Source organism: Lycium barbarum, chromosome 9 (assembly GCF_019175385.1).
Source record: "Lycium barbarum isolate Lr01 chromosome 9, ASM1917538v2, whole genome shotgun sequence".
NCBI lineage: Eukaryota > Viridiplantae > Streptophyta > Magnoliopsida > Solanales > Solanaceae > Lycium > Lycium barbarum.
Genome location: NC_083345.1, coordinates 106,615,907 through 106,640,939, shown reverse-complemented (window position 1 = coordinate 106,640,939; position 25,033 = coordinate 106,615,907). Strand labels below are relative to the sequence as shown.

The 25,033-nt window shown below is 38.7% G+C and overlaps 1 long non-coding RNA gene across 5 annotated transcripts; it reads right to left on the bottom strand.

Annotated features, from left to right (window-relative positions):
* LOC132609283 (uncharacterized) lies at window positions 1-23,940 on the bottom strand. 5 transcript variants are annotated; one of them, XR_009570774.1, is made up of 3 exons: window positions 19,810-23,940; window positions 2,262-12,561; window positions 1-1,616 (listed from the first exon to the last, which is right to left on the bottom strand). It is a non-coding gene; the product is annotated as an uncharacterized LOC132609283 (long non-coding RNA). The 5 variants fall into 5 exon arrangements; XR_009570777.1 differs by having other exon boundaries at window positions 1-2,724; window positions 12,429-12,561; XR_009570776.1 differs by having other exon boundaries at window positions 1-2,724; window positions 12,444-12,561.
* Between the last annotated feature and the right edge of the window lie 1,093 nt (window positions 23,941-25,033).

Below are 25,033 nucleotides of genomic sequence, written 5' to 3'. Positions count from 1 at the left end.
AAAGAATACTTTTATCATAAAAATTCCCAAAACCTGGTCTTAATTTGTACCAGAGCTTCTACAAGGATTTACAAAGTTTGAAATGAAATACAAACTCCAAACTAAAATAAGTACTGTCTGCAAAAAGAGAATGGACAGAATACACATGAAGAGACTCCGAGCTGCAGGTCAGCTAATAGCTCACCCAAAAATCTTTGTGATATCCTCAGGATCTATCACGAGGTCTCGAACACCAACCTGAAAACAACTTTACACTCCATAAAGAGTGTAGCAAGAGTAGTATCAGCACAACACAAGGCACGTAGGTATCATAGGCCGACAATGATTAGATAACGCATAATGAGCATAAATCAACGAGTAGAACAGATAAGCCATCAAGTATAGTCACTAAACATGTCCGGATAACTTTTCACAACAACAATGGGCACAGCAAGTCTCAATATTCTCCGGTCATAGCCTAAGTTAAATCTTCTAATCCATAAGTCCGCAAAGTTTTTAAGCAATCACTTAACAAACAGGCAACAACTCAAGTAAATCACCACCAAGAATCCAATGAGGTAATGTGCGATGCAATGATGTGAAGTAAAATACAAATAGGATGCAATGTTATGCAAGTGCTATGCAATGTCCCACAAGCCTTCTCTCCGTACCGTACACACATGCTGAGGGCAATGCCTCATAACCATGACCCATGGGGGACTCGCAAAGTCCATGTATCCCTCGTTTTGGCAAATGACCTCGGACACGACCACTCTCTCGCTCCGATAAATGACCTCGAATAGCGAGCCCATATTTTTCTTTGGTAAATATCTCGGATAACGGACTCTCATCTCTCTTTTACGCTCTCCGGCAAAGACCTCAGAGGCTTTACTCTCTCACTTATCATCATTTCCAGTTTCATAATCATATCAAATCACATATGCAATATAGAATGTATGTCATGAATAGAAATCAATCTCAACAACACCACACATAGTGGAATCAATAGTCACATTACTATGTAATTCACATCATAATTCATTCCCTTTCAATAACCTTCCTTTCCATATGATAAGTGAGATATCAAGAAACAGAGATGAGTACCGTCAATTCACAATTACAACGAATCACATATGAAATATGGGATACAATGTCATGCATGAAATCAACCTCAAATACACCACATAACATAGGATCAACAGACACTTGCCATAAAATGTGTATCAAACTTAATTCTTTAATATCTTCCTTCCTTTTTTTCATGAGGCAAGTGAGATGTAACAATATGCATCATAGAATCAATAATCAAGCCAAGAATACTGAACACAATTCAAGTCATTACTTTCAGTCTTTCCTTACCATGGGATAAGTGGGAATCAAATGACAAAATAGATCAATCAACTAACACACATATTAGCAAACATGGTAACAAGCCCACATATAAGCTGACGATACCAACCTTATTGGAATTCACCTCCACACCATTCCCGAAGGCCTATCATGTTTTCCCCGTCAATCACTGCCATTTACATACGATTCTCTAACCGAAGTCTAAACATAAGTAAGCCATAACCTACCTCCAAGGCCGAATAGGTGTCACGAACCTTAAGCCAAAGCCTTTCCCTTCTGGATAGCTTCTGAACGATCAAAGTATAACAATTTATTATTCTACATTAGATTTTGAGACATATGATATCCATATTGCCCTAATACTATTCGAAATAAAAAATGACCTTTAAAATGAAACCCGACCCCACAAGGGCAAAATTGGAAATTCTAGTTGAAAACAGGTTACCCAAAGGTTAGGAGGTCAAAATACCAATTTTTCATCACAAACTAGTCTCATTTTATCATCAATTTCATTATTTCATCAAATTCCCCAATTTATAAGAAAACCCGTATTTTAATCTGTTTGCAAATTTGTTTAAAAATAGAATTCAGAGTTAGAAGTAGCTAACCTAAGCCACAAATCATAAAATCCTTTCAAAATCATCCATGAATTTAGTCAAGGGGGACCATTATCGACCTAGGGTTCATATTCATCCAACCCTTATTTTCCATAAACAAAGTCTTTGAGAAAAAGCAAGATTCTAACTTAGGAACTAGCCAACCAATGATTTTGATGATTAGGATTTAAGAAATTTCCCAACAAAACTCAAATTGGATGAAAGATACTTCAAAACTCATTTTAGGGTTCATAACCAAAATCCCCCATGTAATTCATAATTCCTACCATAGATTCCAATACATGATAAAATCATAAAAGAGTATAGGGAACTTACCCCAAAGATGAATCCCAAGAAACTTCGACCAAATCGCCCCAAAATCTCTATCTAGATTTCAAGTTTGTGGATGAAAAGACTAAACACGAAATGGGGAATAAAAAGGGTTTCTGATTCAATGATCCCGCATCTGCGAGGGATGGACCCTTCGGCATGTTAATGACAGATATGGACCCTTTGGCTAAATCATCTTTTTTTCGTCCTTTATGTTGATTGTGACCCTTTTGTCCTGATGTTTTTCCCTTGTGGCATTCATCCCTCTTCAGCCCTTTTTGGCTAAATATTTCCCTTGTGGCATTTCAGTCCTTCGTTAGCCCTTTCTGGCTAGATATTTTCCCTTGTGGCATTTCAATCTCTTTACGGCCTTTTGCGGCTAGATGTTTGCCCTTGTGGCATTTTAATTCATTTATAGCTTTCTTGACTTGGTTGTGGTCCGGATCTTCCTCCGATAAGCTGCCATTACCTGTTGTTAACAAATAAAGTTAGCTAAATGGTCCTCCTCCTGACGAAACTGGAGACCTGCATTAGGAAAATGTTAGTTTCCTATAAAATTGATCCATGTTATTATCTTCGATTCCACCCTAGCTTTGCTGGCTTGGTCTGCTTCCTTAGGCCTGATCCTCTTGGGTTTGGTAGTTTGAAATGATGAATATATCTTAAAGCAATATATACATTTGTTGATCAAAAGTTTTCGTATTTTTGTGTATAAAATAAATGTAAATTTTGAAAATTTTCTAAATTGGTTGTCATGACAAGCGCATTTAAATGAGGACTCTTCTGCCCTTTCCTGCGTTTTGTGGTTGAAGCTGCAACTCTTTTGTGGGGAATTTTGTAGACCTTCTCAAAAATTCTGCCCCAGTTTAAATCTTGCTTTGGCAAACTCTGGCGTCGAATCTTGATGTAAGAAATTTTGAGACCCTTTAAAAATTTCTGCCCCATTTAGGGTTTCGAGTCGATCTCTTAGGTGTGAACTGTTGAGGGAAGTCCTCTCAAAATTTCTGCCCCAGTTTGAGATGTTGGATTGGCTGACTCTTAGGCCGGACTTGTTGAAGGAATTTTTGAGATCCTCTCAAAACTTCTGCCCCAGTTAGGTATGTGTGGAAATTTCTCGTGTCCATTCTGAATTCTCTTCGAAGTCTTATCTCTGTGGCTTCCTAGGGTTTTCTTGGGTTTTTGTTTGTCATGACTGATTTCAAAAAGCGCCTACAGATCCTGTCGCTGCAGGAATCAGGTCGAACATAGTTCAAAATAAAGTAATTGAGTTTTGGTTTTTACTAATAATGCGAACGGGTCCCAAATGGACTACCTACGTATCCCACTGTGGGGAAGTCAGGTCATTGCGCAATTCAAATTACAAGGAACTTATTTTGTTTTCCTATATATTAAAAATTGATTGCAAGCAAATAAATAACTAATACAACTAAGAAACGTGTCTTCACGCGTAGTACCATTTGATGGTGTCTGAGTTGATTGTTGTGGGCCACTCTTGGCTGTCCATTTCTGCTAGTATCACTGCTCCTCCGGAGAGCACCTTGTGGACCACGTATGGCCCTTGCCAGTTGGGTGCAAACTTTCCTTTGTACTCATCTTGGTATGGAAACACTCGCTTGAGTATCATTTTCCCTATTTGGAAAAGTCGAGCTCTTACTTGCTTGTTGAAGGCGCGTGCCATTCTTTGTTCGTATAATTGACCGTGACATACGGCCACCATTATTTTTTCATCGATATCAGCCAGTTGCTCGTATCGATTTCGAACCCACTGTGTTGTCCAACTATGCTTCTTGGATGATCCTTAGTGATGGTATTTCTACTTTAACGAGTACGGCAGCTTAAGTACCATAGACAAGAAAATATGGAGTTGCTCCTGTTGAAGTCTAATTCATTGTTCGGTATCCCAGCAATACATAAGGCATCTATTCGTGCCAACACTTGTAGTTGTCTGTCATTTTCCTTAATATCGTCTTGATATTTTTGTTGGCCGCCTCCACAGCTCCATCAATTTGTGGTCGGTAGGCAGTTGAATTCTGCATGGTTATCTGGAACTGATCACAGATGTCCTTCATCAGGTGGCTGTTCAGGTATGGCAATATCTTGGAGTTCTCGGTAGCCCATTCTCCTTGTACTTGGGGGATCAACAGATCTGAATCACCTATGACCAATAACTCCTGGATGTTCATATCCAAAGCCATTTTGAGGCCTAGAATGCAGACCTCATACCCCGCCATGTTGTTAGTGCATCAAAATTTGAGCTTCGCGGCCATCAGGTAATGTTGCCCTGTTTCTGATACCAAGACTGCTCCGATTACTGAACCCTTGTAGTTGATTGCACCGTCGAAGAAAAATCTCCATCCTAAAGAGGACCCGGCTATGTCTTCTTTTATCGTCAGTACTCCTTTATATGGGAGTGGGTTCAAAATCATCATCGACTGGGCTTTCAGCCAGTAAGTCAGCCAATGCTTGTCCTTTGACGGCCATTTGTGCTATGTATACAATATCAAATTTGCTTAATAGCATTTGTCATTTGGCCAACTTCCCGATAAGCATGGACTGGCGAAAGATGTATTTCAATAGATCCATCTTGGATATGAGGTGAGTAGTGTATGACGACAGGTAGTGCCTTAGCTTTCGGGATACCCATGTCAAGGCACAACATGTCTTTTCCACCAGTGTGTATCTTGCCTCGCCGGAGGTGAACTTCTTACTTAAATAATAAATTGCGCTCTCGTTTTTGTTAGTTTCATTGTATTTTTCTAACATGCATCCGATGGTATTTTCTGGTACCAACAAGTATAGCAACAACAGGCTCCATGCCTATGAGGTACCAAGATTGGTGGATTGGACAAGTATCTCTTGATGTGTCAAATGCTTTTTGACACTCCTCAGTCCATTTTGTCGGTGCATCCATCTTTAACAGCTTGAGTATTGGCTCCACAATGATGGTGGACTGGGCTATGAACCGTCCGATGTAATTTAACCCTCCTAGGAAGCTCATAACCTATTTCTTAGTCTTTAGAGGGGCAACTCTTGGATAGTTTTGATCTTTACCGGGTCTAGCTCTATGCCCTTCCGGCTGACAATGAATCCTAATAGTTTTCCCACAGGTACTCCAAACGCACATTTGGGCAGATTTAACTTCAAATTGAATTTTCGGAGTCTGTCGATGAACTTCCGCAAATATGTAGTATCCTCTGAGCTTTCTCTTGACCTGATGATGGCATCGTCCACGTATACTTTAATTTCCTTGTGGATCATGTCATGAAAAATGATGGTCATTGCCCTTATATAAGTGGCGCCAGCATTCTTGAGACCGAACGGCATTACTCTATAGTGATACACTCCTCATGGAGTGATGAAAGCTGTCTTTTTCGCATCCTCTTCGCTTATCAAGATTTGATTATACCCTTCAAAGCAATCCACGAATGATTGTAACTCATGTTTTGCGCAATTATGAATGAGTAAATACATGTTCGGGAGTGGGAAGTTGTCCTTGGGACTAGCCCGATTGAGATCCCGGTAGTCCATGCATATTCGAATCTTTTCGTCTTTTTTAGGTACCGGCACTATGTTGGCCAACCATATCGGGTACGAAGTTACCTCCACTACTCCAGACTTAATCTATTTTTCCATTTCATCCTTAACGCAAATACTAAGATCTAGCTTGAATTGCATGGTTTTCTGCTTGACCGGAGTGAAACCCGCATTGATGGTTAATCTGTGGGCTACTATGTTGGTGCTTAGTCTCGGCATGTCAGCATATGACCATTGAAAATATCCATTGAAAAGCTCTTCTTCTTGAGGCGCTTCCAAATGCGCACTTATCCTAGTTTCCTTGATCGTTTCCTCATCTCCTAGATTGATTGCTCCTGTTTTATCTAGGTTCAGCTTTTTCTCATTCACAAACTACTCTACTTCCTCTACGAGACCCTCAGGCAACTTTGTCTCTTCATCGTACTCTTCGTAATCCTCTTCTACTACGTCACTCGACTCATTCATTTTGCGACATGTCATGACATTTAAGGTTGTTTTATTGCTTTTATTACTGAAAAATCAAGTCAAAGTAAGGTTAGTATAAAACATATGCGTAAGTAAAGAAAAGAAAAAGTTATCATATATTTTTTCATAACTCGAGGCTACATTAATTTCGACTGAAAAGAAGTACAAACTGTGGTCCTGACTCGGATCAACATCGAGTCATTTCCATTTTGAAAACATCACGAGGTAATAGAAAGTGCAAATGGTTAGTAATCGGACCTCAACTGATTCTCGCTAATTTTAAAGCATAAATTCATTCTTTCTCTACCGAAGAGCTAAGAGCAGGGTAGAGGTCCAGTTGGATAGTTTCTTGCCCGGATCAGCATCACGGATGGTGGGCGCTTCAGTGCACTCTTCCAATACCACAACCCTTCTCATATGCTTACATCATTCAACATGAGTATCCTCACTGGGAATGACTGGTAAAAATTCAGTATTGGCTTGCGCAGCTTCACGAGGCTTTTCTTCTTCCTATTGGCTTTGAAAATATCATCATCATTAGGAGCATACCCTAACCCAAAGAAAAATTTATCTCGTGGAATGGGTACTGGCTCTGTGATGCCGTGTAGGTCTCTTCCAAGACCTCATCCGGGTTCAAACCCGTTTTGAAGCATAGTTGTGGCTATAATTTTGTAGACCGCAAGCATGGGTACCTGTGTGAAATATTCTTTATGAGTAGCCCTCACTAATTATACCATGTGGAAATGTGTTCCTTTGGGAGTCTCTTCGATGACTGGCACCGAGTTGTCTGGGTAATTATAGATACTACCCTCTCCGTGAATTACAACCTCATGGCCATCCATTATGAATTTTACAGCCTGATGCAGCGAGGACGGTGTGGCTCCTGCCATGTGTAACCATGGTCTTCCTAATAGCAAATTGTAGTTAGCAGCTATCGCCATTACTTGGAACTCGATGATGAACTCAGCAAGCCCCATTTGGATATAAAGGTCGACTTCCCCAACTGGGTCACGTTGAGCTCCATCAAATGCTCTTACATTCGTACGGCTTTGATAAATCTTCCCGAGATCATAGCCCAATTGGCTGAGTGTGGATTCAGGGCAAATGTTGAGATCAGCCTCGTTGTCGATTAAAACTCGTGTTACCACTTTGTTTCGGCACATCACGGTGATATGTAGCGCTTTGTTGTGCTTCGTGCCTTCCCTGGGCATTTCTTCACTAATGAAATAGATTTGGTGTTTTTTCATAACATGTGCGACCATCTTGTCTAGGTGTTCGCTGCTTGTCCCTGCGGGGACGTGGGCCTCATTTAGTACCTTCATTAGGGTCAAACGGTGTTAAGGCGAACTCAATAATAATGCTAGTATAGATATTTGGGCTCGTGTTTTCTTGAGATATTCCGCAATGGAATATTTTTTAAGCTGCATCCGGCGCCAGAAGTCTTCGGCCTCGCCCTCAGTAATGGGCCTTCATTGATTCCCCTCTTTCCTTAGAGCTCCTTGGGCCAATTCATCGAGCGTATGACATCTTCCACACCGTGTCATCCCATGGGCAACTGCCGCTTGCACAATAAATTCTTTTCTTAGTGTTGTTATCACTTCTTGAAATACGGGTGCTATGATTGGTGCGGGGATTAGAACTTTAAATTGTGGGCGCTCTTGTATTGTGAGCGATGCTACTGTTTCCTCTGGGGCTTGGATTGGATCTCGGATCACAGACTTGCGTACAACCCAATCTTCCTCTCTTTCTATCACATGGATCGTGTTGTTGCCATATTTGGGCAGGGTATTGGTATTCACATTTTGTGTAGCAGTCTGAAGAGTGATTTCCTTCTTGTCAATCAGATCTTGTATATTATGCTTTAGGTTAATGCAGTAGTCAGTGCTATGTCCGTTTTCTCGCAAAATGGTAGGCACATATTTGATCCATACGGAAGAATCTATTTTCGGGATTGACAACTTTTGGCTGGACCGCTTGGATCAATCCAGCAGCATTTAATCTCTCAAACAGTTTAGTTCTTGTTTCGAGCAGCGGGGTAAACACACAGGCAGGCTTCTTTTCGAAGTTAGGACACGGCAGGTTATAAGTATTTGGCGGTGGTTCGTTTTGGTAATTTGGATATGGTGTTACACCTCATAAGTCATGTACATTGAGATCCGCTAGGTGTTAGTCATTCAATTGTGGACATTGGAGTTACATCCAAAGATGTATGAGGTTATATGTCCTTAGCTTATGGTTATGAGGGACAGTTTTGGCCCAACTTGGAGAAAATATATGTTTTAGTAGATGAGGAGTTTTGGAGCAAAGTAAAAGCCTAAGATGAAGTTCAGGAAGTCTAGTTTCCAACGCAACAAACCGTGTATCGATTGGATATCGAGATCAAGCGTTATGATCATTTCAAAATAGGCTGCCAGAACAGGGACTAACCCTGCGTGAATGCACCTAAGGGTGGCGCGAACGGGCCTAAGGGTGGGGCGAACGCACAAAGGAGCCACGGAACAACTCAGCACGAACGCGCTGAGTAATTTTTAAGTCGGTTCGGACAGAATCTGAAACATTATAAAAGGGGGCTCACCCCCTCATTTCTAATCCAAAAACACCCCAAAACCTCTCAAATTTTTTGGAAACTTCCCCCAAGTTCCAAACCTTAAATTCTAACGCGAATTAGGTATAATCTCCGAATTCGGGTTCCGACAACGTATAGTTGCGATTATAATATCGTACTGCAGTGAATCTTTGCTGGAATTCAAGGTGAATATTGAAGGTATCGCGGTTCTAGCGGGAGTAACGTATGAATTTTGCTTTATTGATATTGATTTAAGTATTAATTATGGAGATAAAGTTAATAAATAGTCGTGTAACGAATTTGTTGGTTAAAAAATTGGATGAACATCGTGTAGGATGTTTTATGGAGTATTTTGGTATTGAGGATGATGTTATTGGTGTTGTTGTTGTTGTGGTTGTGTTGGTTACTGAAATTATGATATCGGGCTAGAGATATAAACAGGGGAGATGCTGCCCGAATTTTGGCAGATTCTAAAGGAGTTTGATTTAAAGACTTGAGATAGGTATATGACGATAAGTCTAACGGTAATATAATTTCTCTTGAATGTAGATTCATAAGTTCGGGAGAATAAGCATTTATTAGTAGAAGATCAATCAGGCATGTGAGGCTAGTCCCTTTCTTTCTAAAGGCATGACTCCTACTTTATGATTCCATAGATGTTTTCCATAACATCCTTGTTCCCGAAAAGCTAAAGATTCATGATTCTCAAGGTTTTTATAATATTAAAGACAAGATGTTTTCTATGAGGACCATGATGACAATGATGATTTCTTTCTTGTATATTCATACATGTTTTCCATAATGTCCTCATTCCTCAAGAGCTAAAGATTTATGATTCCAAGAGTTTCTTATGACAGTAAGGATGAGTATGCTTATGAAGATAATGATGATTAGGATGACTCTATTTCTAGAAGTTCCAAAGCTATGATTCTAATGCTATTATAAGATTAACGAGTTTATTTCATGATTTTCTTGAATTGCTAATTGTTGTTGATCTCACCTTATGAATTGTTCCTTCGAGGTGAGATATAGCGATGATGATTATTCCATAATATAATCGGAGGTTACCGACCTTATGTCACTCTGATAGAGTTGTAGCTTTCACTTGGGCTCTCATGTATGCTTTATAAATATGTATGTATTTTAATAACACCATGCCGCCCAATAGGCGGCGAGGCAGACACACCACTGCAGTGGGCAGCTTACGCCCTGGACGCGGGAGGCCAGGATACGGGCTAATTATGACAACACCATGCCTAAATGGACGAGCAGCATAACACCGTACCTATATGGTCGGGTAGTTTACTTGTATGTATTTATAATGTTGTTTAAAAGAAGTGAAAGTTAGCATGCATGACATCCGCCTTAAGAGGCAGTCTGAAGTACAGGTTATCTCTTTACTTCATGTTGTGTTTCACTTCTCTTATTATGATATTATTCATGCCTTACATACTCAGTACATTATGCGTACTGACGTCCTTCCTTGTGGACGCTGCGTTCATGCCCGCAGGTGGACGGATAGACGAACCTACCCCTTAGGAGCTTTATCAGTGGTGTTCTAGGAAGGCTCCAGTTGTCCCAGAGCTGCAGCTTATTGGTACTCCCCTTTTGTGTATATACTTAGGCACGGCGTAGTCCTGCCCCGTCCTTATGGATTCTTGTATTCTGTATATATAGAGGCTCGTAGACCGATGCATGTATCTGTTTGCTAGTGATTACATCATAATGTGCCATTATATTGTGATACCCGTCCATACAGAGTATGATGCATATGAACTAGCTTATGGCCCACCTAGAAATGATTATAAGGTGTATGTTCAGAGGTACTTGGTAGGCCTACTCTGGGCGCCCGTCATGACCCTCTAGCTGGGTCGTGACATATGGATCTTGGTAGTTCGATGGTGGTATTTGGAAGGCTATTTGTGGAGCTTGGTAGTTTGGCGGTGGTGTTTGGAAATTGGGTTGTGCGTCGTAAATGGGCATAGGTTTGTATAGTGTAAGTCGATAGGCATTTGGTGGCGGTGATTAATATATTTCACCGGGAGATCGTAGTTCCTCCCTCCTTTGAGTTTTTGGGGTAAGAGTATGGGAAACGTTTGCCGCGTCCTGTTTCTTCTTTCTGGCGAGTCTCACAATGCTCTGTCCAGTAGCTTTTCCAGTTGTTCTTATAATTCTTCCTGATTTAAGACCATCTTCTATGGCTTCTCTCATTTTTAATAGTTCAGAGAATGACATTCCGAAATGACCTTCTAACCATTGACAGCATTCGATCATAGAACTTCGTTTCTTGTGACCAGATAAAATCAGAGACTAACTCTTCCTCATTCATTGGCGGTTATACTCGGGCGGCTTCGGCCCTGCATCTACTCGCATACTCGCAGTAGTTTTTTGTTCACTTTTACTTGACTTTCTCCAAGTAATACCGATCAGGCACTGTTTCAACGTTGAATCAGAACCTTTCCATAAAAGATCCTGTCATGCCTTCCCATGTGGCCCATCGGCGCATGTCTTGCGTGGTGAACCATTCGGAGGCCTCTTCGGTAAGACTTCGGCTAAATAGTCTCATGATGAGTGCTGGATTGTTCCTGACACCAACTAGTTGGTCGCAATAGGCTCGTAAATGGGCCTTGGGATTTCCCGTCCCGTTGAACATTTCAAACTTGGGCACTTTGAAACCCTCGGGCAGATCCAAGCCTGGATGCATAAAAAGGTCATCGTAGCTTAATCCCGTTGCCTTACGGGTAGCTCTCACGGATTGTTCCAGCATTTCAGCCACCCTGCGCTCTATTTCTTTATCGCACTTGTCTTTTTTGGTTCTCCAAACCTTTTCCTTCTCATCATAATGGTCAAGTTCTTGGTAATCTGGGGAAAAAGTGCTTCGTGTGACAGGGTGTGGAAAGAAATGGTTGGGTGTGCGGGTGGATTTTGGGTGTGTGGGTATTTTTGTGGTTGATAGCGAAATGGTGTCTGGGCAGATAGTGGAGTTAAGGTAGGTGGGTTGTAGGGCCTAATATAACCGGCACTGAATGGATAGCTCCAGGGATTTGGACAGTGTTGAGTGGCGGTGGAGAGTGGTACGACGTACCACCGTGGGTTGGTTCAGTAGTGAGTGGGTTTTGGATGGATGACATTGCTCCAATAGGGTAGGCGGGAAAATGGTCGGGCAGTGGTGAACATAGAGAAGGAAAAGGTGAAGATGGCCTTCTTGCCTCAACATATGTTTCTTTAGCCATTTCAGCTCTTGTGACCTTCTCGTGAAGGTCAGCAACATTCTCCAGAAGCATGTTTATCACGTCCTCGGAGTGTGAGGGTTCTTTTCGGTTCAATGGGGGAGAGTCCCTGATGACGAGTTCATTCTGAGTGTGCTCATTTTCTGAAGTACCAGTTATTTCTACTTTGCCTTTGCCTTGTTGGCTTTAGCCATATTACAACTTACCTCAGATTGAAATAAAGCACATCCGGACAAGTGTATGCATCTCTATCATAAAATTTCCTACTTCTTGCTATATTTTCTTAGGTTTCGCATTATGTTCAAGATTGTGACTGAGGAATACGTTGTTGTGAAGCTAATAAATAGATTGTATGTGAATACATATTGAGAAACATACTGCTATAAGCTTTACATGTTCAATAAGTGAGAGACTTATTCTCGGATTCCACAAGATTGTGAAAGGGATGCTATTGCAGCTTTTGATCTAGTGAAGTATGCCAGCGTGGAACAACACCGCTCAACCCTTTTTTCTATAAGATAAAAACAACACAAAAGCAAATGACGTTAGTTCGTTAGAAAATAATAAAAAGCAAAATACCGCACGTAGTTGGCATGTAAACACATAGAGCACACAAAATTCATGTATTTGATTTAAACACTTGATTGATCCCCGTTCCGAGGATTTTGGGTATTTTGGCTCTCTTGAGTCACATTGGATTTTGGTATGGCAGTCTATGGTTGATTTGCTTTTTTGACAAATATTCTTGACACTTGCTTACGCTAAATAAGTATGGGAAAATATATATTTATGTAATATAGGGACCGAGTCTTACGTACACTGCCTACGTATCCCTCCGCGAGAAATCAGGCCCTTTCGTAGTTCGATTTACATAGAAAATATTTTCCTAAACTTGTTCTACCTAAAAGTTTTCTAGACCAGGACCGATAAGGGCATCCTACGTATCCCTCATCGGGACATCAGGCTAGACCTAGTTTCTTTTACATATAAATAAAAAGGGGAGGAGGACAAACTTTAAAAATCCCAAGAAAGGACTCTCCCTTAAGCCTAACCAAAAGATGACCTCTGGGTTGTTATCCTTACAACCCTTTGTTCGACCGAAGGCCCTACTTCCTAATAATAGGGTTGGAATAATACCCAGATCTCCCCAATCTGGACCAAGTTCTCCAATTCAAACTTGAAAGCTTCACATTCTTCGATATCGTGCCCCAGTGCTCCTAAATAGAATAAACAAATCCTTCATTGACTTAGCCCGCCCTACGAGGATTTCCAAGCAGCCTTGACCGGACGGACCTTCCCGGTACTTGCTAAATTCTGAAAGATACTGGCATACGAGTCCTTAAAGATGGTAAAGTCGTAACGCGAAATGTGGGTATCCAAAGTGATCCCTTCATTTGGAGTGACCCAACAAGGATTGAGGTCCCTATAAATTTTGGATTGTCTTGTCGTTAATCTTTCTCACGGTCCTTCTCCTCAGGGATAAGCACTCGTCCGCGGTATGGCTAGGTTGATTCTTGTGAAAAAGTCAAAGTCACCTCTTGTGCGAATAGATCGGTGTGAAAGGTGGTAACTTCTCATAGTTAGCACATGTGGAATGTACACTCCTCATATTCTCGAAGACTTTTTCGCATCGTACATGTTTCGGCTTGACACGGTAAGGACAAGCAATGGCCTTAAGGGCGATTTCCTACCAAGTTGGTGATGGTGGGCGAATGGGTCCTTGGATCACATCATTGTTCTCATCTTGGGCCGCAGAGGCCGCAGTGGTGGCCTCTTTAGATGGCCAAGTTTGTTGTTGCAGTTCGGATTCCTCCTTGGGATCCTCATCCTCTTCCTCGAGAGTTTCGGTTTTGACAATCAAAGGCACGTAGGTTTATGCCACTCTCTTGGCCTTGTCTGACCGGCTCTCTTGGTAATGTTTCAATTTTGTAGTCTTCTTTGGTGGATTCTCAGCTAGGTTCAAAATTTGGTCGGCCTCTTTTATCTTAGCTCGGACCAAATTAATCTTTTCTTCTAGCTTGCAAATCTTCCTACTAAATGACCCTTCTTTTTCGCTAGCAATGTTGCCCGTCAGGCTGGTGTCATTTCGACTTCTTCGCTCGTCCATTGGTATCAAATCAACCTTTTTAAGAGTTGCAAAGGGTTAGTTTTCTATGTTCGTAGTTTTGGGTAATTGGAATTTCCTTGTGTTTTTCTTTAGGATAGTGATCCGAACATGGGATCAACCAAATCATTCAAACAAAATACATGAAACACGTAAGCATTTAATCATATAATCATGCGATAAATTATGCTAGTCGCGTTTCTAAAGCAGTCAACCTAGTCGATTTGAAACATGAATGTGCCATTTGCATTAAACCATTGCCCCATAAATCATAGTTTCATTAATAATATTTTCCCCTAAGGGATTAAAAATATCATAAAGTATAAAGTAAATATCAGCAGAAATGTCCTCCAGTGGATGATGACGAAACTCTTGATCCTTGCCTTCTTGGCCATTCGAAGGGCGGTCTAGATATGGAGATGAGTTGATGTCAACACGGCATCTATCAAAAACCCCTTGTCTGTGAAAGTCATCGGTGCGGTGTCATCCATTGTCTTCTTCATTCGATCATCAAGCTCTAACAGGCAACCATGTGTGAAGTCCAACTCTTGTGTCAAGCTGTCTATGATGGTTTGATCATACTCAATCTTTTCCAAATATTTTGAATCCCTACATCGGCTGTCCTTTGGATGAAGCGGGCCTTGATTTAGGCTTTTGAAGACTTATCTTGAATGCAATGATGAAGGATAGGACCAGGGGCAAGGGTGCCTTGGAAGTGGGCCCTCAACCAATCTCTATAATTTTCATCACAACCCGGGTTGAACCTATCTTGAGCTAAAGTATCTGGACCCTAAATAATGCGACTATTCCATTCTCGGACTATGTATCCACCCTTTTGGATCTTGTCTTCTTCATTGTCGATTATGAACTCCCCCATGTTTCCTACTTGGGGTATGATCTGGGTCCTACCAAACTGTCTCAGTACTTGGACAGGCACATAAGAGCGGATCTCTCGGATTCCCATAAGTGGTATAAATGGACACTTTCGCCCCTTGACGACAACGGAATCGGATATGAAATCAGTGAACATCCATTGTATGCTACCCTTTTTGAGACTAGAGAAGAAGAACTCCCAACTTTTCTTAGTTCGTTGTCCTATGTTTGGGTAATGAGCATAAAGTTCATGTTTCCCCGTTTGCTTGCTAAAATATTGGCAACCCCCGACCTTTGCTCAAATGCTTATGATCCACCATTGTAGGAGTAGGTTACACCCTAGAAAGTAGTAGTAATGCTTTCGGCATATGCTTAAGGCTCGGTACATATCGGCAAGGATGATGGGGATTAGGTTGAAGTATTTAGTTTCCCCGTTTGTGATTACGCCGTGAAAGATAGCATGGGTGACCAAAATGATTCGGGTATCTATGGTTTAGCTTCTATCTTTCAGGAATACCATCAGTCCTAGCAAGCAAATGGCGAATGCCAAAGGTCGGGTGGCTTCCCATTCGACAAAGGATTTAAATTTAGTAGGATGTTCCAGAAATCCTATTGGGTCCCAAACTATCTGTATAATTCTCTAAAGTCTACGGTTGGACCAAATATCCAATTGGAATGGGATAAAGATAGCACTTTTAGGATTTGGTTGGGGGTAGGCTTATGTGGGATAAGGAAATTTTAATTAGGTTTCTTTCTCCTTCTTAGGTGTAATACCTCGTACCTTTAAACTAGGATACGTTCATGATTTAGGACTTAGAAGACCATACGAGAAGTATGGGAAATAAATTTGTCTCAATTTATCAAAGTTCCATTTTTACGTCCAGATATACAGACCGTATATTATTATACGGCCCGTACTTACAAATCATATTTGGTAGGTGGAAAATTCCAGTTTCTGCTAAAGTTTTTAAAATGCTTTAATACGGACCGTATAAAGTTATACGGACCATACTTGGTGATCGTATAGCAATATACGGACCGTACTTTCAGTCCGTCAAACTCTTTTGGGAAATTCCAGTTTCTTGAATTTTAATCATTGTTAAATACGGTCAGTTTATACGAACCGTATAATGCCCCGACTCAGTGAAGTATAAATACCCCAATTCAGCCTTTTTATTCTATTTTTCATACTCCCAAACCCTAGCACGAAGGTTTTCTTCTCCCATCAATCTAAAACAACAAGGCAAGCCCTTCCAAGTCAATTCAAACATATATTCATGTAATCTAATAACGAAATCATTGCTCCTAACCTAGGGTTTTCAAGAAAACCCATCTCAAGGCTCAAGGTTTAAGCTTTTGGAATTCAATTACAAGTTTTGGAGCACTAACAGGTATGTAGGGCTTCTATCTATGTGTGAGAACATCATTGTTCTTCTCCATGCCACGTTCTTCCATAATTATATAAGAGTTCACCAAAACTAGGTTTTTTTAGACAAGTTCATGATAAACCCTAAGTCCATATACCATGATATAATATGTTAGATCACTAGTTCATTATTGTATTCTAATCTTCCATTTTGGTTATTGGGAATCCGTCGGTAATCCATGAAAACCCATATATTTCCTTCCATGGGTTCCTACATGCAAGATATCAAATATTATGCTCACTTTCATGAATATCCTACATGTCCACACGTTTGGATGCAAATAAATTATATAACCTTATCTATGTTATAATACAAGTCATGTTTTTATGAAATTTATGGGCTTCTCAGCCAACTATGTCATGTTCATGTTTTTGGGAGTTGCACATATGACCGAGAAGGTTTCATACCTGAAACTACGTATGCCAACGTAGGATAAGAATCGTTACGCCCAGTAGGACGATTCCTTCATATATTCCCCATTGGGGGATTTGGATCCATTCATGTTCATATTCATGTCTTGTAACCCGGCAAGGGGCAGGATGACTTAGCAGGTCGGGCAGAGATCAGACGCCATGTACTAACGTGGTGGTTACATGTCGGTTATACTAATGCTCTCCCACAGATATTTTTACTCATCTTATTTATATATGTATTTATGTTCATGCTCATGACCAGGTTTAAGTTTCAATTTCAACTCTTATCATGTTATTTCATGTACAATTCTTATTTCATTCAGTTGTTTTACATACCAGTACATTCAATATGCTGACGCCCCTTTTCTATTGCCCGGGGGCCTACATTTCATGATGTAGGTATGAATTTACAGGACGACACATCTGCTCGGTAGGATTTGCTCATATCAGCTTGTTGGTTAGCCCCATCTTATTCGAGGTGTTATCCTTATTTATTTTCATGGCATGTTTAGCAAGTTAAGGTATGCTAGGGGCCTTGTCCCAGCAAGTATGTTTTACAGTTCAGTTTCATGATAGAGGTTTCATAGACTAGTCAGTTAGTTATGTCAATACGCAGAGTTGTGTAGCCATCTTTGGCTTAGTTTATGATATTCCCGCATTCACGTTTTATACAAGTATTTTTTTTAATTAAATATTATGACTTCTCATGTTCTATTAAGGCTCATCATGTTTCATGTTATATTCCACTCATGTTATGCCTCATGATGATTCAGCAAGTCATGTAGTTCGCTCGGTCACATGCAGCAAGGCATCGAGTGTCGTGTTACGTCCAGGCCATGGTTCGGGACGTGACATTAGGCTAGTTCCAACGTTGTCTATCACATCCCGAAGCTCTTCCAAAGTTTGGGCCATCTCTATGTCGTCCCTGAATCTGAATACCATTCTATCTCAGCCCCAATAGCTAGTGATTATCTCGATCAACTCCCTACACCCAGTCATGACTAACAAAGAGGGAAGGTTTCCTAAATAGTTGGTCACTTTCCTTTGTTCCTCGATATTCATCCAATCCCACCAAATTTTAAGCATATCTGGTGCCTCGAGAACCATGTCGAATTTCATATTTGTATGCATCTACAAAATAAAACACGGTTAATTCCCCACCCCCATGGACAATAGTTTAGCACATAGGCACACAAAATGTTTCGAATTAGCACATAGTGGGAGGCGATGTCTTTCGGGTCATAGACCGTCTTGACACAGGGTAGTCTCCTTAATGGGTTTTAGATACGTCTCAAATATCCAAAACCCGTCTAGGTCAGCATACGCTAGTTCGTTAGGATTTGGCTTGGCTCTATCCTAGTCAATGCTAGAGTGGGCTTTTCAAATTGACAGGGACCCAAGCGAACTACTCGGGGTGAACCGTTGTCAGCTGTTGGACGACCGCGTACCATCACCGCGTTCAACGTGTTCCAAAAAAAGGATGTTTCGATTTTTTAGTGAAGGCTAGACCACGAGCCCGCGTGTCCCCTTTGAAACCATGTTTTTTGCCAAAGGTGGCAGAGTTTATGATATGAATGCGTGGCAGTTTATATTTGCATGAAGTAAACAAGTAAGCAAATATTCACAATTATATCACATTATATTTAAACCTTATGGTTAACCTAGAAATTTCCCAGAGGAGTCGCCATCTATTACGGTTCACTTTTACGCAAGCACATAAAAGCTACTACGAGGTTGTGGACTCTATTTGGATTTTATATTTTTAGAGTCGTCACCTAATTTATAAGGGAAATTTGGAAAACCAAGTTAAAATGCTTTATCAAACAAAGAAATATCCTTTTTAAACCAGAGTTTGAGGTAAGGGTTCTGGTGATCCCCTAGGAAAGATTTTAAGCACCCTAGTATTAAGGATCCTTAGAATACGGTTGATCTTCGAGCTTCAACGTGTGATTAATTGTGATTACTTGCTAAAATGTTTTCTTTCTTGCAAAAACCTGTCATGCTAATTTTATAAACTCCATTTTTGGCAAAAAGTCTTCAAGGAAAAAGAGGTTTTTTAGGGGGGAAATTTATAAGGATTGAAGTCATTTCATTTCTGGACCAAAACACACTTAAGATTTTCTCTTAAGTAGAGTTTCTACTAACTTGGTCCAATGTCATGATTTGAATCCTTATAATTTTTTTTTTTATATATATATATATATATATATATATATATATATATATATATATATATATATCTGGAGTATATCTAGCATAAGTTTTTACAAGTATAATAAAGGAAGAGATTTTATTTATCTTATTTTTAGCTCATTCGGGTCAACCATGTTCTACACCGAAGCCATCTTACATCAAATATAGGTTCAAGTGTATTTCCTCTTATTTATTGCCTTAAGGTTTGGGCTTGGGCCCAAAAGGCTATGAATATACCTTAAGCTTAAACAAGTTAAAAAGTCCATTTCTCCATACTTTGTATTTTTCTGAAATTCAGTTTTTTACTTGTCCAAATCAGTCCAAGTTTCTATCTTTATAAGCTGAGGCCCAAAAATATGTTTGAGTCCATTTGTATCAAATCCAACAAAAATCTGTTTTATTTCCTTGAAAGGGGCTTCTGGCCCAAAAAAGCTCATTTTTTTGTCCAAAAGCAATCCGTTTTCCTTTTTCAGTTTCGAAGGGCTTAGGGCCCAAAACAATTCCATTATCTAATCCAAATCCATTAAACTTGTATATGCTACTGATTTTCAAATTTATCACGTGAAATACTTTATAAAAATCTAAATTTTACCAATTACGTGCAATTATAATAGACAGTGACATGTTTTGAAAGTCATTTTGAGAAATTATTTAGCAACTACACGAGTTTCCTAAGTTTCTAACGCATTTGCGTTATACACGACAAATATAAAACAAGAAATGAGGAAGAGTTAGGCTATTGCGCTTACCTAAGCCCACCAGTTGCTATTTTCACCCATAGTTGGGCCTTCATCATTCTTTCTTTAATTCGGACTCGATGAATGAAATATTTTTGGGCCTCTGGCCCAACAGGTTTAATGGAAGAAGATGGCCCAAGTAGCCCACGTCGAGGTCCCATGCAAACAAAGAAAGGGGAAAAGGGGAAATACGGTTAGGGGGTATCTATACTTAATCATTAAAACCAATTAGGACTTAAGTAAGAAAACACATATAACTCACGTATACAAATATGTAGGATAAACATGTTTAACATGACTGGGAAAATAAACACAAGAAACAGAGGCCCAAATAAGTAGGAAAAACGCAAACAAGCCCAAGTAAAGCAAAAATAACACAACAGGGCAAGCCCCAATTTCAACAGCAATACAAATCGGCTAGGGTAGGAGACAGGCCCATTGTTAATGACAAAGTAGTAAAGGGAAAGAGCAGGCCCAACAATATTATTACAAACATAGTTGAGTTAAAAGTTTCCACCTAAATCCACTGATATAGACAATATACATGCTCTCCTATATGCTTCTAAGTGTATGCACCATATAAATTCATTGTACCTCTTGTACATCTCTAGATAGCCACAGCCCCGAATCACCAAATGAAACCAAATAAAAGAGCAGGCCCAATAAGATTATATCTATATCAAATTCACATAAATGGATTCAATGAATATATAAGGTATACCTTCCTATATACACAGAGTGTATGCAGAACATGTGTACCTTGTATATTTCGCATATATCAGCATAAATGAAAACTTAGTACCAGGCAGTAAACATGAAATAGTGTATGCTAAGCATATATCAGGCCATACATAGATCATGCCTACTACATTTTGACCCCTATTAGTTTATAACATGTTTGTGTATATCTTCAATAACATAGCATAGAAGGGGCTAGGGGAAGAGGGTCATGCTAATTTATGATTGAACAATCTCAAACTAATCTCAAGTCATCACACAATAATATGCATAGGTTGATTTCTTCAAAACAAAAAGGAAAGGGAAGGGATGGACATGAATATGAATCAGTTGTACCCCTAGTTTAATCCTTTAAATTAGATAAAGGTAATTCTCTGATAGAAACACCCCACTAAACGTGTGGCATGCCTCCAGTTTCCATAAATCACTTTTCAATGCAAAAACTGAACCTCTTCTTATATAGATATGCACTTGACACATTTTTAGGATAATCACTATAGTGAAACTGTCATGAAGACTCTATACTATCATTAGGAAAACATAGGCATGAAAGGGGCACAAATGGCCAGAATGGGATACAAGACATGCTTTAATCTCAAATGATTTACTGAAGGCTCAAAATAGATGTAAAGCAAGTCAAACAAACTCATGTGAACAAACCAACATCCTAAATCTTTACTGATGCATCATAGACCACAAAGGATGTAGATAAGTACACAAGTATCTTCTTAAAAAGTTATGACCACTTGAGGTTAAAAATTTATCTAAGCCTATCTCCAGATTAACATGAGAGACAAATAATAAATGTCCATTAAGGGATCAAGACATATTGACTCCATACAAAGCAACTCAAAGTAGTTTCTACATTAAGTTACATGAACACAAGCTCAAAAGGTCATGTTAAAGCTTTTAATACTACTTCAAGTTAGATGAACATATGAAAACTCTACACAACTAATTTGGAACTTGTTTAAGAATTTCTGTTAGGTCTACTTCTCATGAATCCTTAAGGAAAGACCAGTTAAGAGCAAATCACATGGAAAATAGATTTTCTAAACATGCTATTGATGAAACTAAGCTAGTGAAGGCACTAAACACTTGCAAACTTCAGGATTAGGCATCTTAGAAGTCAAATCCTATTTGCAACATCTATACCCCATTTGTCTCTTGATGCCAAAACATGATAAGCCACTACTGACCTCATAATAGGACAGGATAGACAAAACAAAATGATAAATGACTAACTTAATCAAAATAAGTAAATATTCGAGATAATAAGAACCTTTCTAAACACATAGTTGAATATTAGTTCAACTAAACATGCCAATGAACCAGCGGATTTTTAAACAAGTCACATGATTAGGCATTTAGTTAAGTCAAGCAGGGTCTATAGGCATATTAACTGATACATAATAACCAAACTAAACTATTCTAGATAATCAATACTGAACTAATCTAAACTAAGCTATACTAAACATGTATCAGCATACTTAAGAAAATACTAAACTAAGTTAAACATACATAGCTGACATAATCAAGATTTAAAATAAACTCACACTAAAACACAGATAACATATAAACACATAGCAATCAAATCAAAAAATGCTAAAATAAATAAAAGGAGAGAAAATTACCTCTTTTTGCGTAGCCTTTGTCGAGAATGAAATTGAAGTCTTAGAGTCTGTTTGGAAAGCCACCTGGTAATTGAAATTGGTGTAATTACTAGAATGGTAATTACACAGCCTGGTAATTACACAGCATAGTAATTACAATGACCTGTTTGTTTGTCAGAGCGTAATTACAATGTAATTCCCTCTGTCCTGTTTGGTTGGACAAATGTAATTACACAGCTAAACTAAAAAAAACAAATTAACGTATAAATAAGTTTTACTCTAGACAAATGTAATTACACAGCTAAGCTAAAAAAAAAAACAGATTAACGTATGAATAAGTTTTACTCTATATATATATATATATATATATATATATATATATTGTGAGGTATTTAAAATAAGTTCCCCTTTTGTACTCTAGCTTAACCTATTTGACATTTGCACCATCAAGACTCTGTATAGAAGCTAATAATTTAAAATACAAAGAATGCCATTCAACCAAAAGCTCACCTCATTGTACTCAATTAAAACTAAATCAAGCTTTCCCCTAATATCATCCAACATCATATGGCATCGTAAGAACAGTGAGGATCTTGCTAATTTTAGAGCTAAAGAATGTTTGTAGAGCATACCTATGCCAAAAGAAAAAAAAGAAAAAGAAAAAGAATGTACATAGGTCGTACTGAGATATCTCATCAACATATTTTTTATCAAATAATAATCTACTTGAGACTAGGCTTAGGTAAATAAATTTTAATATTTTATAAAAATTATTTCTTATATTATTATCAGAAATTAGAGAAAATTTTAATTCTTGTATTCTATTCTTCAGGAACATGTAGGAGAAAATATAAAGATTAGATACATAAATTAGCTACCAAGAAATCAAATATATGAAATAAAAAAGGGGAAAGAAAAGATCTTACCTGGAGGTTGAAGTGAACAGCAGTGTTGCTGCTTGTTGGAAAGAGATGATATGTCCTTTTGTTTTTCAGATGAAATAATATTTGATCGAAAAAAGATATCTGAAAAGTTAGGCATGTAATTACACGGTGTAATTACACCCAATTCTCACCCCCCCCCCTCGAGAATTGGAGAGTGTAATTACACCCCTCCAATTACACTAAATTCCCTTCTAAGAATGTAATTACTTGGCTGGACAAACATGTCAAACAGTGTAATTACACCCAATTTCAATTACATGGATGGCTTTCCAAACAGGCCCTTATGCTTTCCCTCGAACTCAGCCGCGAAAAAAAGAAAACCAAACTTTAGACTTTTAACCTAACTGAGTAAAGGTTTCAGCAAAATGTGTTAAATCCCTAGTTAAACTAGGTGTTTTTGCTCTGAAATTGAGACTTGTCTATGTATCAGAGTGAAGGTGTGTTTTGAAGTGAAATATGGGGTTCTTTATATAGAACTCCAAAAACTCCTAAAACTGTCGATGTGGTACTATGCATTTGCAAAGGATTCTCTTGAATCCGTGTAAACCAAACACAACCAATGAAATTCGTTTGTTTGAAATAGTAACGAGACAAATCTCATTAAGAGATTTGTACTCATTTGACCGCGATTTGCAGAAAAGAAAAAGGGAAAATGGAGGGTTATACCTTGTTTGGTTGATTTATAGTGAAGTAAGGACGGAGCATTGAATGCTCCTTCTCCAAATGGCCATACAAGGCCTGTAAAAGCTAAAGACTATTGCGATTTTTCCATTCACGACCATAGTGACGGGGAGAGAGAAAGGAGGTTTGAGGTGGCGGCTAGGGTTTCACCAAGAAAACCCTCCTCTTCAAACAAATGAGACCTTAGAGGTCTGTTTGGTGTAATTGGGGGAATAAAAGGGAACGGTTGGGCCAGGTCTAGTTCGATTTGGACTGGGCTTGGTCCTGATTTTGAAGGGAAAGGGAAAAGGCCCAAATTTTGACCCATATACAAGGTATACATGGGTATACATGTATATTCATGTATACCCGTGTATATAGGGAGGGGAAAAATGTGCCACTTTCACCAAATAGCCAAAATTAAAAAATGTCCATTAATTGAACCTTCCAATTATGACCGCATTATAACTAATTGATCAATTAATTAATTTAAAATACGGCCACGAGCATAAAATGATCAATTTTGCAATTATAACCTTGCTTAACCTTGTTCATGCAATTTGGCTATTTCAATCATAGCCATAATTACCACATAACAAATAATTGATTATTTCAAATACAACCACAATTAATCACATGGCTAATTGTAGTTAATTTGAGCATAAACTGCAAATATGGTTATGCAACTTGTAAATTTGAGAGGTGAATTGATTATTTCATTTAATTAATCAATTTCTTGAATTAACGGAGTAAATTATTTGTCAATTTGACATTTACAATTTAAAAAATTAGTTAAATAATTGTTTTTGAATTATTTTTTATTTTAATTTTGACACACTTTAATATAAATGATAAAATATGTAGAATACCTTAAATGACTTACAATATATATATTTGAAATTATTTTACCCAATGAAACAGCAAAATATTATTGAAATAATTTTGTGAAAAATCATTTTGCTTTATAAAAATACATATTTCACTTCGTTTGAGATTCAAGAAACTCCGGTTAATTAAATAAAATTATTGGAGGTAAAATTTAGGTGGCAACAATGAAAACACTAACGGCGAGGATATATATCATTGAAAAAGCAAATGGAGGACGGCTACAACTTATTTGGGATAGTACAAGGGTATATATGACCCTTTTCCGTACAAGATAATGCCATCCAAAACACAGATAAGCATGAAAACAACAAGTAAAGTTATTATGCATAGAGCCAAAGGATATGCCAATATCAATTGGGATTGTATATAGGTGTCAATATCCCAAATTGGACT